We start from the raw sequence: 16,066 nt of genomic DNA, 5'->3' as shown, positions 1-16,066 counted from the left end.
TTTTGCTGTTAATGTGAGAAGCAAGAGAAATTGAGACGGAGTAAACTAATGAAGGGGTTCAGAATAAGCATTCCTAAAATGTGCCACTTTGGCATGTGGAATATTTTGAGCTGAAGATAATCAAGACCCAGTATATTCAGGAAATACTTTTACCTCCCCCTTAACTGCCTAAAATAAGTTAGATAGAGGTCCTGGTCCAGAAAACAAACAAACAAACAAACAAACAAACAAAAACAAAAAACAACTCTCACCAGCAACGCCAGAAATAACCTATAAAATTATGGATTAGTTGTGCTAAACTGGAGGGAGAGCTAGGCAGGGCCTGGAGATCAAAGTCCTCCATGTGCTCTGTTGTGTCTGCACAGCATGTAAATGTTTGTTTCCCAAACATTTGCTCTTCAGATTATCCTGGAAATTGTCTTCCTCTCCTATAAAGTTGCAGACTCCTACCCTTTCTGCTTAGCTCAGGATGGCATATAAGTCTTTTTTGCCTGATTGCTTTTGGGTCTTATATTCTTATGGGGCCCCTGTACATACATAATTAAGTTTATTTTCTCATGTCGATCTGATTATTAGACCAGCCAATGAACTTAGAAGGAAAGAAAAAAATATTTACATTCTTGTACTAGGATTGGCCAATTTCTTTGGTGTCTTCCATAGGTCAAAAAAAAAGAAAAAAAAAAGAAAAAAAAAGCGTAAATTTATCTGGATTTTTTTTAAAAAGTCTCTGGATTTTGGGATCATAGATTCAGGGTCTTGTTTATTAACAAATCACAGACACACTCAGAACTTCTGTTTTCTCATCTTTGAAATAAAAGGGGCTAAATTTACCTTTTTTTTTTTTTTTTTACACCTATAGCACCTGGTCTTCCTAGGTGGTCTCCCATCCAAGTACTAACCAGGCCTGACGCTGCTTAGTTTCTGAGATCAGACAGGATCGGGCTTGTTCAGGGTGGCATGGCTGTAGACAAAAGGGGTTAAATTTAAAGCTCCTAAGGGCCTAATGACTCTCAAATTTTATAATTCTTAATGTTTCAACCTTCTCAATGCCTCCGCCAGTGTATGTCCTAGGCATCCCAAATGAGTGCCAGGAACCTGCAGATTTAGCTCTACTAAAAGCAGTAAGCCATAAAACCCACCCAGACAATGGTCCTTAATACTTAGAGGAAGTATCAAGGAAGCGTCAAAACTTGTTTTGCATCACTGTCAAGCTGGATTTGTTTCCATGGATCCGGAAATAGAGTCTTGCTTCAGGTGTTTATTATCATTGACTTTTCTCTTGGGTCTCTAGTGTCCAGTGCCTTTTTGACCTCCTCCCTCAATTGCACCTAACATGTTTGCATAATTTCTGTTAATTTCTCTACTCTTGATCTTGGCTTTCTATTTTTTCTCTTTGTATTTAGCCCAAATAACACTGCTATACTGGAGGCAATGGTATTAGAACTGAACCCACTTGCTTAATTCTTACAATCTCTATTTTCTAGGGCTGAACATCCAGCTGGACATATGACATATTACCTCTTCCTAAGCAACTGTTATCAGAACCTGGTTAAGAATCACTATTTAGGCCTTCCATAATCATTCTATGCCTGCCTCCTCATATTGGTCCCCCTACCCACCATCCGGACTAGTTCCTGACACCTGAAAAGATCATAAAATCTGTTCATATTCCCATAGACACAGCTTTTGATCTTCCTCTGCCTTTATATTCCTTCTGTTCTCACATATCAACTTTTGTTCATCTTATTCTCTTTCTCATAGCATTGTGGGCACCCCATAATGAAGGCCTAACATGTAAACGCAGATAAAGCCATTCCGTCTTACCAGAATAATGTGAGGATACAATGAGATCACAAGGGTGAAATGCTTTGAGAAACTTAAAAGTGAAATACAAATATGAGGTTTTATAATGCTATGAAAATTTTTTAAAGGTTAATATTTCAACAGAATTCAGAAGTTTTTTTTCCATTTGGAAAAAATACTTTATAAGGACGAAAAAACAGTCTCACACTTAATGTGTGTATAGACTCTTATTATAACTTAACCAATGTAGGTGACATGTGATATGTTCTAAAAGCTTTCTTGGCTGGCCTTGGGAAATTACATTGCTTTATTTAAGTCCTGTTCTGCATGTTTCTCATACTCTCTGGACTAACAAGTTCCTTAAGAAATATTCTCATTGTGGTAGAAAAACTGCAAGAGTAAGGAGTGAAAACATACAAGGTTTCTTAAAGTCTAGCCTTGGAACTAATATAGAATCACATTCTGTGTTCTTCCATTGGCCAAAGGAAGTCATATCATAGGGGCAAAAGTCAAAAAATCAGGACATATACTTTTCCCACATTTACACAATGGCAAGAGTATAGGTATGGGGAGAATTGGGGCCAATGATTCTATCTGCCAAGGTGATAAAAGATGTGAACGTAGGCTATCTAGTTCCATAATCCTTGCTCTTAAGTACAGTGCTTCATTTTCTATCAAGAGATGCTTGAACCTCCTTCGAAGGATAAGGGATAAAAAATGAGACCTGCTCTAATAGTTGAGATTTAAGCTGAAATAAGTGTTCTCCATGTAGAATGAGACAAATATTATATGTAAACATATCAGGAAATAATTTAAGCAAAAGAGAGTATTTGTATCTATATCTATATTCATGTCCATAAATATATTTGTATGTATACACATATCTATATGCATGTATATATAAACACACAAAATATACATATTCATCTCTCTCATCTCTCTCTCTCCCCATATATATTTTATTATTTTTTTTTCATGAACAGTTGGATTTATTTCAATAGCAAATTTGAAACTCTTGCTTTAGGCAAGAGCACTACAGTAATTATTTCAGGAATAGACAATTTCCTACACTGTCAAATACATAAAAGTTCCTTTAGCACTTTCTTCAATATTGACCAACAAGCAGATTCAGTGCATAGTTTCTTTGCTCTATCTAGTGAGTCAACCCAAGCTTCTTCTTCAGAGACTCTGGCATCTTGGGTAGAGGAAGGCAAGGAAGCCTCAAGTAGACCTCCACGGAGTCATACATGAACCACTGTAGTGCAGTCAGAGTGCCTATCATGATGATATGGGTGAAGGGTCCCTTCCATACACCTTTAAATCCAAGTCTCTGGAGGACCTGAGAAGCACTGCTACCTTTCTCTTTATTCAAAACAGACACCACAAAATCAGCAAGGACACACACACACACACACACACACACACACACACACACACACTCCAAAGCAGTTCCCTTAACTGTCTGGGCTTTCTATTGTACATCTTACAATAACAACTAACTTTTAAAGAAGTGTTCATACATTTACAAACCTTTATCAAATGAAATCAGACTGCAATTTTACAGTTTTTCTGATGTATTTATTTAAAAGGTTCAATCTGCCTTAAGTCAGAGGAATTTTGAATGCAAAATGATACTTATTATTTTTATTTTCATATGTTTTTTTGTGTGTATGGGATTTAAGAACTCATCAAAAGCTAGCTAGGCCTACTGGATTTTATCTAACAGTTATTGTGTGATATGGCGACACTAGGTAATCTTTTCTCATCAAAACACAATTGCCAAAGAAATAGCTAAGTGGATGAAATACAATTGTTAAAGAATAGTGAAATGAAATGAATCCCAAAACCATCTTTCCAACATAAATCATAAAGTTAAGTTGCAATGATCTGAATATAGAATTTAAGTTTGTGTATAACCCAGAAAAAGCTCAATAGATGCTTAACTTGTCCATAACATCTGCTAATGATGTAATTAGGAGAGCTGTACAGGGTGAAAACATTAAATATTTTGTGTAGAAGAATAAGAAATGCAAAGATCAATATTAGGATAAAAGTAACTTCCTCTTCTTCTTTTGTAATGTGAAATAGTTCTCTGAAACTAAAGACCATTGACTGCTTCTTTGTTCATAGTTTGTTTAGTTTCTTATTATAAAGAATGCCTCAGTGTTACCAAATTAAAGGATAGGACTAGAATGTATCATACCCCCATAGAAACAATAGGCTTTATATTCCATGTCGAAAACTGTCCAACCTTGACAAGAAGATCCCTGGGGTATTTAATGAAACACTGTATATTAGTTTTTCTCAAACTTTTTAGTCTCACAAATTTATGAGGCTGGAGTAAGGTCCTATTTAGTGCTGCAAAACTCAACTCAGGTTGAATTGAACTTGAGTAGAACTCAGGTCAAGTGCCAAAAACTCAAGTCCAAAAGGTTCACTGGCTGATAATTCTAAGATATCTGATCATTTTCAATTTGCACTGCAGGTCCAGGGAGGCTGGAGTGAGAAACCAAGCAGTTGGTGATAAGGTAGGTGTTTTACAAAAGTTACACAAGACGTAAATTATAAGACTAACCAGGACATAAGGGGCTGCTTCTTTTGTACATCAGTAGAGGTAGACCAGAGTTTCTGTTACCAAAATAAATGTAAAGTATCTATGATCAGAAGCTGCTCAGAAACCAACACAAAAGTTTATAAATGGTTTTATCAATGGCTTTGAGCAAGCCAAGTGTCCAGAAATTCATGGAAGGTGAAAAAGAAAGACTTGGTTTTGGTGATCTGAAAAGGAATGGGTATAGAATACTACAAGCAAGAGAAAATGAAATGATTGTGCTAGCATCCACACAGGCATGAAACTAACCACAACGCAGGGTCCACTCATCAGAGATCTCAAGAAGTTCTTGTGAAGATAAGAAGGGGTTCATGGTAAAGGATGAAATTCTGCAGGATTGTGGGCAGTGAACTAAAGAAAAAGTTGAGGGATCAGCACACTCTGACACAAAGGAAAAGAACCCTATTCAATAAAATTTTATATCTCACTTCCACAGACTTTCTCCCTCTTTTAAAAGACCAGATTACTCAAGCAATTCCACAGAGCAAATCACAATGACTATGATATTAAAATAATTAAAAAAAAAACTTATATGGTTAAATGATGTTGGAAAACACTGAGAGTTTAACCTTGTTTAAATGTTAAAAAGTATTTCTTTAATGTCTTGGTTATCCTTTACTATAAAGCCCTGTCCATCAAAACCTATAGTCTTAGTAACCTAAAGAGAAACCTATAGACTAAGCACATATGTGTGTTGGTGCCTACGGTCCATATTTTTGCAAAGAAAAACAGATATCCATATTGAATTCAGGCCAAGTTCCTTTTTTTCTGATTCAAGTACAGACATCCAGGGATCCTATCCTTCTGGTTGCCATTTAGCAAGGCAATTCTCACAAGCACGGTATCTCTACATAGGACTGGATTTTCTATAGCTGTGGTCTACTTGCTAAGCTTCTACTTGAAAACTCTTGAAGTTTACCATATGTTGGCATTGCTGTTCTTACTGCTCAGCTCAAGGGGGCTGCAGCCAGATTACGTTAAAGTAGTTAAGTATACAAGCTACTCTCATGTCGAAGCTACTATGGTCATTTTCTTTCAATGCATCATTTATTCCATGAAAGCAATTTATAAAATTGATAAAAGAAGCATAGCTAGTAATAATAAAAATACAGTAACTATTTTAATACTAAAATACATATTTAGGTAATTGAATGTTTTTCTGGCCAACCACCCATAACTAACACAGTCTCAGTAGATTGATGTGGTCAATTTTATCTCTCTCTTTGAAAAGATTGTGTCTTGATTGTGAATAAAGAAAAAAAAATAATCCATAGATAATGACTCCCATAACTCAATTCTGTATAACTGGCCTCCAATTGGTTTTAATGAGATTGCTTTTGCAGGAGATATAAGTTTTAAGGAAGGAGCATGCATGTCAATCATAAAAGGTTCATTGCCGCAAATACTTTCCAACTATTATTCCGCAGTCAATGAGATTCACATCTGTATGAATTCCCTTTACTCTCTCATGCATAGAGAAAGGAAACAGCTTTGTCTTCTCCATGATGCTATTAAAAGGTAAAGCATTCCTATCATTAGATATCTATTCTGAGTTTGAGAAAGGCAAAGAAGATTGAGTTGAAACACTGTACTAATTATGCAGATGAAGAAACTCAAAGCTCTACTGCTAGTTTATACTGCTTAGGACAGAGCTTGCCTCGAATCAAGTTCAGTAGCCTATAGTTGTTGGAATTTGGATGAATTAGTTGTCCTAAGCCTCAGTTTCCTCATTGCTCAATGGGGATAACAATATTTCTCTTACACATAGATAAAATAATAATTAATGTTAAAAATAATTGTTAGTATTTCTTATAAAACATAAGTATTTAATATAAGAATATTAACATTTTAATATATTAATGGCATATAATAGTTTGAATGTGTTATTTCAAATTAATTATATAGTAATGCTGATATATTTCAATATAGTTATAGTATATTAACAACCTCAATATTTTTATTAATAATACGTTATTAATAATGATATTAAAGACAATATTTCAATGGCAGACTCATTTTTTTCTGTCATATTGCCTCCCATGGAAAGGGTTGGGAAGATATTTTTATTAGTTATCTATTGCCACATGATAAATAATCCCAAACTTAGGAATCTAAAACAATAATATTCATTTGTTATGTCTCAGTTTCTATGAGAATTTGAGAATGACTTGGCTAGGAGGTTTGGGGGCTTCTTGTGGGGTTACAGTTATATATTAAGGCAACAGCATATGAATGACTGATAAGGACTGGATAATTTATTTCCAAGGTAGCACTCACATGTCTGACAATTTTGTATTGGCTATTGTCAGGAAATCCCAGTTTTTCTCCACATGAACCTCTCTACAGGATTACTTGAATGTCTTAAAGGCATGGTGGCTGGTTTTCTATAAAGTGAGAGTTCCAAAAGAACAAGAAGCCTTTTATGACCTAGCCTCAGATGTCATACACCATCACTTCTAACCACCATCTGTCAGTCCACAAGTCATCCTTAATTAAATATGGGAAATGACTGCACGAGAGCATCAGATGGTGAAGATCATTGGGACAATCTTTGAGGCTGGCTACCACAAAATGTAATTTTCAACTAAGCAAAGAAATCCATGAAATGATTCAACTCAATTAATTAGATTTTTATTGAGTATCTATTATGTGCCAGCCTTCAGGGATACAAGAAATTAGATAAAATCATGATTGAAGATATCCTAGTCAAGTATAGGGTTAGTAATAAAAAGAGAAAATACTTAAAACTGGACAGACTTGTATGTGATGAGAATCAAGAAATGTTTCCAGAGAACACAAAGGGAAGAGAGATGAATATAAATGGGCCAATAGATAAGGCAAGAAACTTTTGGATTTGATCTTGGCCTTAAGAAATGAAGTAGTACTTTACAGATAGGGGTGGGATTTGGGTTTGGGTAAAGGTACAGGCATTGGTAAATATAGAGTGTGTTTAAATAACTGCAAATTGTTTTGAATTATTGGCAATAGGTGGTGAAGATAAGATCTAATATACCTTTATGGGACACAGGTAGGTTTCAATATTACAGTCCCATTGAACTGAATGTTCCAAAGGGCCTGATAGGTCATTTTATTCCAATACTGTCATTTTAGTTAAGACCAGAGACTTTGTGAGACTTGCCCAAGATCATCTGGAGACAAGGAGGCACTGGAAATGTAACACAGTGTGCTACACATACTGGTCCCCCATTAGTTTATATAAGACTATGAAACTAGTGATAAGAAGAATGATTGGCTCAAGGATGATCATCAATCATCAATCACTAGTCATGTTTTTAATAAAAACAAATTTGGGGACTAGCAACACAGTAATTTATTTATAATGACGCTAACTTCTTATACTAAAAACATAAATTAGCTATTAAAGATGAGTCAATTCTACTTGGTGAATTAAATATTTGACTCCTCCAAATCTTTATTCTCCATAAAGAGCAGCAGTCCTGTTTTAAGTATATATCTTTCTTTTCTATGCTCATTCCATATTCTTGATTTCTCTTCTTAGTTCACAAATAAACTTAAAAAGAACTCAAAAACACAGTTCTCAATCTCTTTTATTAAAACAACTAAAGCCAGTATAGGGTTTTCCCCTAAGGCATCTTGAGCTCATTTGCCTCCTGATTAAATCAGAATGTTTGTATCTGTTCCCCACACACTTACACACATAAAACATTTCCATACATAAAAATTGCTGTGTGTGTTAAACAGAGAAGGCAGCTCAAAACCATATGAAAGAGTTAATTAAGTACAGTCTAGAGCTGAATTGTGAAAAGAAGTCAGAGTGTGGAGCGTCTATCTAGCTAACACGCTCATGGCTCGAGCAGTTGACAATTAAAGTAAGTGTGATTTTGGATATTACTCTCATTGGAGGTTTTTATTTCTGGCCATCGGTTATAGACATTAATAATGATGAATGCTGGAAATAGCTGTACTACCTTGTGAAGCTAATTTTAAGTAAATGTACATCACTTTTTCTGTAAATTTTGGATTACTGTCCAATGTCATTTTATTGGTTTACTTTTAATGGTTCCTAAGGGGCTGTACCAAAGGGAGAAAGTCTTTCTTAAATGCAAAATTGCCATATGTTCCATGTATTTTACTACCATATTTGGTTTAAAAAAAATCAGAGGAGGAGAATGCCAAAAAGTTCAACATCTTCCTACCATCAGACTGATGATTTTAGTTGTTTTACTCCATGCCGCGTTATATGAGAACCTGATAAGGTAAGGAATTTTCCATGTTATGGAAAGGTTATAAAATGCTAATGCACATATGTATCATCTGGGCAGCTTGTTGAAAATGAATATTCTACGCTCTACTCTTAGAGATTTGATTTTGTAGGTATCATTTACCTGTTTGCCCTCAGCTCCATTCCTCATTCAGTTCTGTATAACAGAGACTCACTTTTCTGGTTACCCCAACCATGTAGCTTCCTGTTACATTTGGGCAATAGAAATGGCAATTTAAGAAGGAGAAAAGTTAGGAGTATTTATTTTCCTCTCTATCTGTTTCAGGGGCATCTCTGGCAGTAGCTGTGCTTCTTCTAAAATTCCAGCTCATATAGACAGCCCATCCCTTTAGGGTTCAGCTCCTGTCTGATGACTCTGGCTTCTGGGCTGGTAACAAATACCCCAACCTGTGTTCCTTCCTTCTCAGGGCTGATAATGGCTTCCTAACAATGCAAATAGTTAGGTTGTCTCACTCTCTCCTATCTGGCTATCTCACTTAGCTCTTAAAGCAGGATCTGGATGGCACATCGCAGCATTCCCTAGAGGATGAGGCTCTAGATTCCCCACAGGAAGCCTCCTTCTCATCTCTACCTTGGCACTTCTTCAGAAGCTACATACACACACTCACCACACTTACATAAACACATACAATGTATACGCACAAAGACACACAATATACACATAAACACTCACACGCAAGCACACACACACATGCACACATGCACACACGCACACACGCACATTTCCCAGGTAAAAATTTGGTACAAGATGAGGACTGCTAAAAAAACTAAAACACTCCCCGTTCATGTTATTTGACCACTGACATCAGTATTATCAGTACTGAAACTTTTTTTTTTTCCCATTTTGAACCACTGGGTAAAATCGAATCATGAAGCGCCAACAAAAGACATATGTAGGTAGAACTAATCTGAATTCTCAGCTCTAGTCTCAGTTTAAGGCTTAGGTATTAAGTTCAACAAACCCCAGAGATAGCAGAGTGACATTTAGATAACATTTTCTGTGAGAGTTTGCTAAACAACACAAATATATCAGCACATGAAATCAGGAGTTGAGGATAGGTTACCTGGAGACAGATTTTATTTTTCTTTAGACAGATTGCTTCCAGAACAAAGGTCTGGGACTTGGTACTGGCTTAGTTATCCAGCACCTGATGCTACAGGAGCAGAATCAGAGGAGTGACTGTGTCACAACTGCCAGAGCCACTTGTGGGGTCCTGTGCCTGGAGGGAGAAGACAGAATCCTGGGCACAGTCCAAGCATTGTCAAGGGATAAGAGAAGATGTAGTTGTGAGAGTAAAAGGCCAGAGGGGGGACATGTAAGCTTGACAGGCACTGAAATGTACAGGAGAATAAAGCATGAAGTGGGTGGAGCACAAAGCAAATGGAACTAGAGGGAGACAGAGGGAGAGCTGGTGCACGTCATCCTTGGATCAGGGCAGACAATCACTTTTATGGGTAGGTCAAGCCAAAGGAGGGGCATGCAGATTTTAGGCTCTTCCCTCCAGAGTGCACTAAGTCTTCAGGCATTTAGTTTTCTCAATGCGGTTCTCGCCGACAAGCACATCTCTTGGTCTAAGGCAGGGAAAGTGAACTTAGTAGCAGCTGGCAAAAGAGCATACCTGAGAAACAGTCTAAAAGACTCAGGACCAAACATTCCCTTGGTATAACTTTGATCAAGGTACGTAACAGAGCTCAGCCTCAGAGTTTTTCTTTGCAAATGGTTATAACCTATGGTTATGAGGATCTATGAGAGAATACCATAGATGAAGTGTGGAACTACTGCCATTGAAATTGAGGAAAGTATTATGTTTTTTAAATGACATTCATGACTATAGACCTTTGTTTGTAGTAGCTTCTACTGTCTTCATATTTTAAAAATTCCCATTGTGAAATCACGTTAGTTCTAAATAATAAGAATACATTCAGCCTTTAAATCCAAATACCCCAAAGATAATCTACCCCAGCAAAGGTCCTTCCTTGAACAGAAAAAAAATGCTTTCTTACTATTGTCCTGTAAATATTCTAAGAAAGAATTCAACTAACAAAGTGTATACATATACCTATGTATTTATAACATGCACAGCTGACAATCATCTTACTTTATATAATGCTTTGTGGTTTGAAAATGGTTTGATACACATTATCTCATTTGATGGATTTTTAAAATTTCCTTTTCATATTACTTTTTTGAGACAGCAAAGGCTCAGAGAATTCCATATTCAATAACAAACGACACAGGTCCAAGTCTTCTGACCCCAGAATTTTTTTAATTCTACCAGCCCACACGCAACAGAGGGATCCTTCCAGGTCAGTGTACCATAATTCCCCATTTGGAGTCTTCATTCTCATATTGAAGTACTTCCTCTTCTCATTTTTTGTCACTCAGTACTTACCTAGTTTCTTCTGTCCAACGGGTTAATTCAGGGGGTTTAATGTGTTACCACTTCTCAAGAATGAACATTATTGGGACGAAGAAAAACTCTAGTCATGGGATTTTATATATCAGCACCAGACAGGATATTTAGAAGCCTTAGGGCAGATTAGAGTCATCCCGGCAGGGACTGACCCACAGAGGTTTAAGAGGCTTTCACTTACTTGCCCCATGTTGACAGTCTCACATGGAGACTTTGCATGTTGCGCATGCTCTCCTTGCTCTGTTTCTAAGTGGATTCCCATTGATTTAGAAAGGTTTAATTTTGAATATGAATGAACTAGGGAGAAACACTGTAGCCCATGTTATGATTTCTATCCACACTGTCCGCTGCGGCAGTGGGTCCCATAAGCCTTTTATGGTTGCCCATCACCCTCGCTCTCAAGAGAACGCAAGACCCTTAATTGTCCAGCACCTTTCCTCAGTCTCCTCAAATACATCTTACATTCCAGTAAGACATACCTGCCTGCAGATTCTGGAACATATTGTTTTTGCGCTGTTGCTGTGCCTATGCTGTTCCTTGAGTCTGAAAAGTCTTTATTTTTATTTCCTTCAAAATTTCTTCCTTCAATAGTTTTTCAAGATTAACTCCTGCTTTAACCATGCTTTGCTAGACTGAATTAGGTACCTCTCTTCTGTATGCTCACATTACCCATATATAGTTTAGTGTAACAATTACCATATTATTTTGGTATTTCTCATTCACTTATCTATGTCTACTGTTTACCACTGTCACCCAAAGGAACCTAGCTGTGTGACTGTGAGAAACTCTTTCTTTGTATTTCTAGTACTTCATGAATGCTTTTTGTATGAATGAAAGAATGAATAATGAATAAATCATGAATGAATAACTTTGTTACATGTAGAATCTAATTTAAAGAGGATCAAAGATGAGCTTGGCACAATTTGAGCCTTTGAATAAAGCTCTGCACCTTAAAAGCAACTAACTGGAGTCTACTCTTTAAATAGCATCTTCAGGACAGCCTGCAGGTCACAGGGGTAGGGCCAGGAGATGACACCCCTCACTTAATGCAATTTGTGATTTCTACGGACTGTGTGGATTTATTTTTCATTCTATTTTTCAATTGCTGTTTTTCTTAAACGATTCTATTTAGCTTGTAACTGGGAACTAATTCAAATATGAAGTAGCAAGACAATAAATAATATGTAATGTTTTACTGATAATTTGCTACAATGGAGTTCTTGAGATAAGAGAAAAGGGAAATATCTTACTGTTAAGGCACATAGCAAATTTTTAGTATACAATGGGAGGAAACTCTTAAGAAACAGCTTTCAGGAGCATTGGCTGAATTCTGTGGATACCTTCTGAGGAAAAATAATGTCCCTTGCTTTTAAATTTCTTTTCACTCTGATCTCATGTTCAACTTCAGAGTTGTTTTTTTTTTATTATTATTTATTTATTTATAATAATCAGAGGAATACTAGAACAATTTATGCTACTTACATATTGCTTTGGGCACAAGGTAAATTTTTTTTTATCAAATAATCAGTAAACATAATTCAAAAGAATTGCTTTTAAGCATCAGTCATGAGAAACATCAGCTTCAAATGAACATTTAGAAGAAAATGTTCATTTTTCTCTAAAATACTATGGTATTTATAAACAATTGAAAGATAGTTCATAGGAACATTTCTTCACTTAAAGCAAGTCTTAGATTAAAGCATTTAATTCAATCATTCATCCTCATCCAATCATTTAATATATTTTAAGTGCTTCTTAAAATATATTAAATATATACTTTCTGTGTGCTTTCTTTTTCAATGAAAGCACACAGAAGGTATGGCTGAACATAGTTAATGTGTGACTATGAATGCTCAAACACTTAAAGTACAATAAAGAAAACCAGAAAACACATTTCAGACAGTCTTTTGGTATGTCCTCAATGTACCACTGGAAACACTCAATATAGGACAGAAAAAAAAACCCCAAAAACCCAATGAAAACTTTTTAGCTTTTTATGTGAAATTACAGACTCATCCAAAACCCACTGATCTTAGTTCTAACATTTATTCATGGCTTTAAATTGGCAGTAATCAAATTTTCTTCTCATCAAGAGCTAATGTCAGCATTTGTTACCATGCATCTATAAACTGAAGTAGAACTGAGTTTGAGGGTACTAAGGGGAGAAAGTAGTGTTTCTGGCACATAGGAGAGGTAAGTTTAAATTTAGCCATCTAAGTTTCTTCCACTTCAACACAAGTTGTATATGCTTATAACCAAAAAGAAACCAAGGCAATGTGAAATGACTCCCATTTGTCCTGTCCTGTCCTTTCCTGTCCTGTTTATTCGGCGCTTTTCAGGATAATGCACAAAGGCCACAAGGCCATTGCTCTAGGCTGGCATTGATATGACAAGAGAGAGCAGGCACAGATGGACCACCCAGCTGAAATCTCCACTGAGAATCCCCAGAAGCTATACCTCTATAGCTCAGCAATGCTGTCAGTCATTCAGACAGATGAGCTTGCTCTCCATTGCTGTGGAGACACATATTTCAGAGCCACATATATCACATTGCTTTAGGTAAATGCTAGTTAGTGTATCCTTGGCCACCAATCAGAATGAAGGGTAGGAAACACATTCACAATTCTGTTGTTGAGAGTTTATTATATGCTAATATTTTTCTGAATGATTAATTCTATCAATTAATTCTGGACATGTGCCCCAAACCTTCCTCACACCCTAACCCTGTTCCCATAAGCAGAAGAGGGAAAGGTAATGAACAATAGAAAATATTACTTATTCTTCTTTTAAAGGTATATGCATAAATACAGCATTTTTTCTCTTCCATTGACACTGATAATGCTACCAGACATACCCTAAAGAACTTTGAGACATTTTAAGACAATTTCTTAAGGTAGATTTTGAAAAAACTTCCTTTAGTTTTTGTCCTGTTTCCTATGAAGGCTGGAGTTGTACAGAATATTATGTTTCTTTATAGGATATATTATATATTATAGAACAGGTATCTGAGTTGTTTAATGAACTTCTTATCTAAAGAATATCCTCAATTCAATAATCTCCCTTAATATTTAATGAAAAGAGTATAAGTCATATATAACTATGAAAAATTAATATGAGGACAATTGACATACTCTGAAATACTGCTATTGTTTTTCTTCTTATAATTGAAAAGTTTTGTTATAACACCAATAACTACAGCTATAAAGATTATATCCATCAGGAAGATGATAGTTTTTGAAAATAGTTTCTGAATCAAAAATGGTTTTCAAAAAACAGTCATCCGAAGGAAAAGTTCCACTATTTTTTGAGGCAATTAGTTCACCAGTTATCATGATTCAGAATTCCATATTCTCATTAATGATGACCAGCAGAATTCGCTTCACTTATTATTCCTTTAACCACTTATTAGTAGTGGAATATGTAAATGTTGCAGTGTCAGTCACATTTTTTATTATTAAAAATGCTGAGAATTTTAGAAAGACCATAATAAACAGATGGTAGGACTAAAAGCTATATCATTTCACATTATTTCATTACTTATATTCTTCCCAATGTCCATTGCACAGACTATTTTTCCTTTTTATGTTTTGCAGAAATATAATTTATAAGTCATTATACTAAACATCATTGTGAAAAAAACAATTTACTAAAGAAATTTGTGTTCAATCATGCCTTTGCTTATGCTTTTTGCAGAAAACAAATCCACTGACATTGAAATAAAATAATTTCACAGTAATAATGCTTCAAGGTAGGTGAGATTTCTTCCCTGTTCAAAAGCATAGAAAAGGTTTTGAGTAAGATAATTACTACTCATAAAATGTTTAATTTATAATGAAAATATACACCTTTATAGAAATATCTGCATTATAGAACATCTAAAATTCCAAATTCTTGAAAGTATGGCATGTACAGATAGAATATAGTTAAGTTTTCAATAATTTTTTTTTTCAGTTTTTCCTCCTTCCTACTACCCCACTCAGAATCCTTCTTATCCCACACTAGCTTATTCTCCTACAAGGGACAATAAGAATAATGTGAAATAGGACAGTCTGGAATGAGTTATCTGAATAGAATATTCAGGGTTGAATTTTCCTGCAAATGTATGGACATGTATGAATGACAAATACCAGAGTACTTCTTTAAATAAAAAATTACCCAAATCTGTGCAAAACTTCTCATTAATATTAAAGTTTAATATTGTCATATTTCCTAATAAGCACATATGTTTAAAGATAGACTGTGCTGCCTTATGATGAGTCGATTATTTTCACTGGAATTATTTAAGCAGAAAGTGAATAGCTGACATTAGTTCTAGCAGAGGAGAAATTTTCACAGATGGTGTGAAGTTGGATTTGAGCAGAGGTTTTGAATTCCATAGATAAATAAAATGCATTAAGAACATTGGGCATTATACAGGAATCCAACTTTTTATTATTCCAATTAAAGACATACATCTATGCATATCACTGCTCTCTACTCTGTCATGACAAAAAGAAATATTCATCAATAGATCAATGAATGAATGAATAAATTGTTATATATGTATATGTGTGTGTGTATATATATATATATAAAATATCAACACACATACATACTACACACACACAATGAAATATTATTTAGCCATAAAAAGGAGAAAATCCTGTCATTTGCAACAACATGAATGAATCTTGAGGGCATTATGCTAAGTAAAATGGATCAGATAAATATAGACCAATACTGTATGATCTTATTTACATGAGGACTCTAAAGACATCAAACTTACTGAAACAGAGTTGTTAGGGGCTGAGGGGAGAGTGAAATGGAGAGATGTTGGTCAAAGGACACAAACTTTCAGTTATAATATGAATAATTTCTGGAGATCCAATGTACAGCATGGTGACTATAGTTAAAAATAATGTGCTATATACTTGAAAATTGCTATGAGAGTAGAGCTTCAGTGTTCTCACTATAACAACAATAAAACAGTAATCA

General features: G+C 35.3%; 1 protein-coding gene and 1 pseudogene across 3 annotated transcripts in view; both read right to left on the bottom strand.

Moving 5' to 3' along the window:
• MACROD2 (mono-ADP ribosylhydrolase 2) overlaps window positions 1–16,066 on the bottom strand; it is a 1,752,897-nt gene that overhangs the window by 182,827 nt on the left and 1,554,004 nt on the right. The window lies entirely within an intron of this gene.
• On the bottom strand, window positions 851–969 carry LOC118610447 (annotated as a pseudogene).

The sequence above is a fragment of the Rousettus aegyptiacus genome, unplaced genomic scaffold (assembly GCF_014176215.1).
Source record: "Rousettus aegyptiacus isolate mRouAeg1 unplaced genomic scaffold, mRouAeg1.p scaffold_m13_p_12, whole genome shotgun sequence".
Classification (NCBI taxonomy): domain Eukaryota; kingdom Metazoa; phylum Chordata; class Mammalia; order Chiroptera; family Pteropodidae; genus Rousettus; species Rousettus aegyptiacus.
The sequence above is the reverse complement of the archived record's forward strand: the minus strand, read 5'-3'. Positions and strand labels throughout refer to the sequence as shown.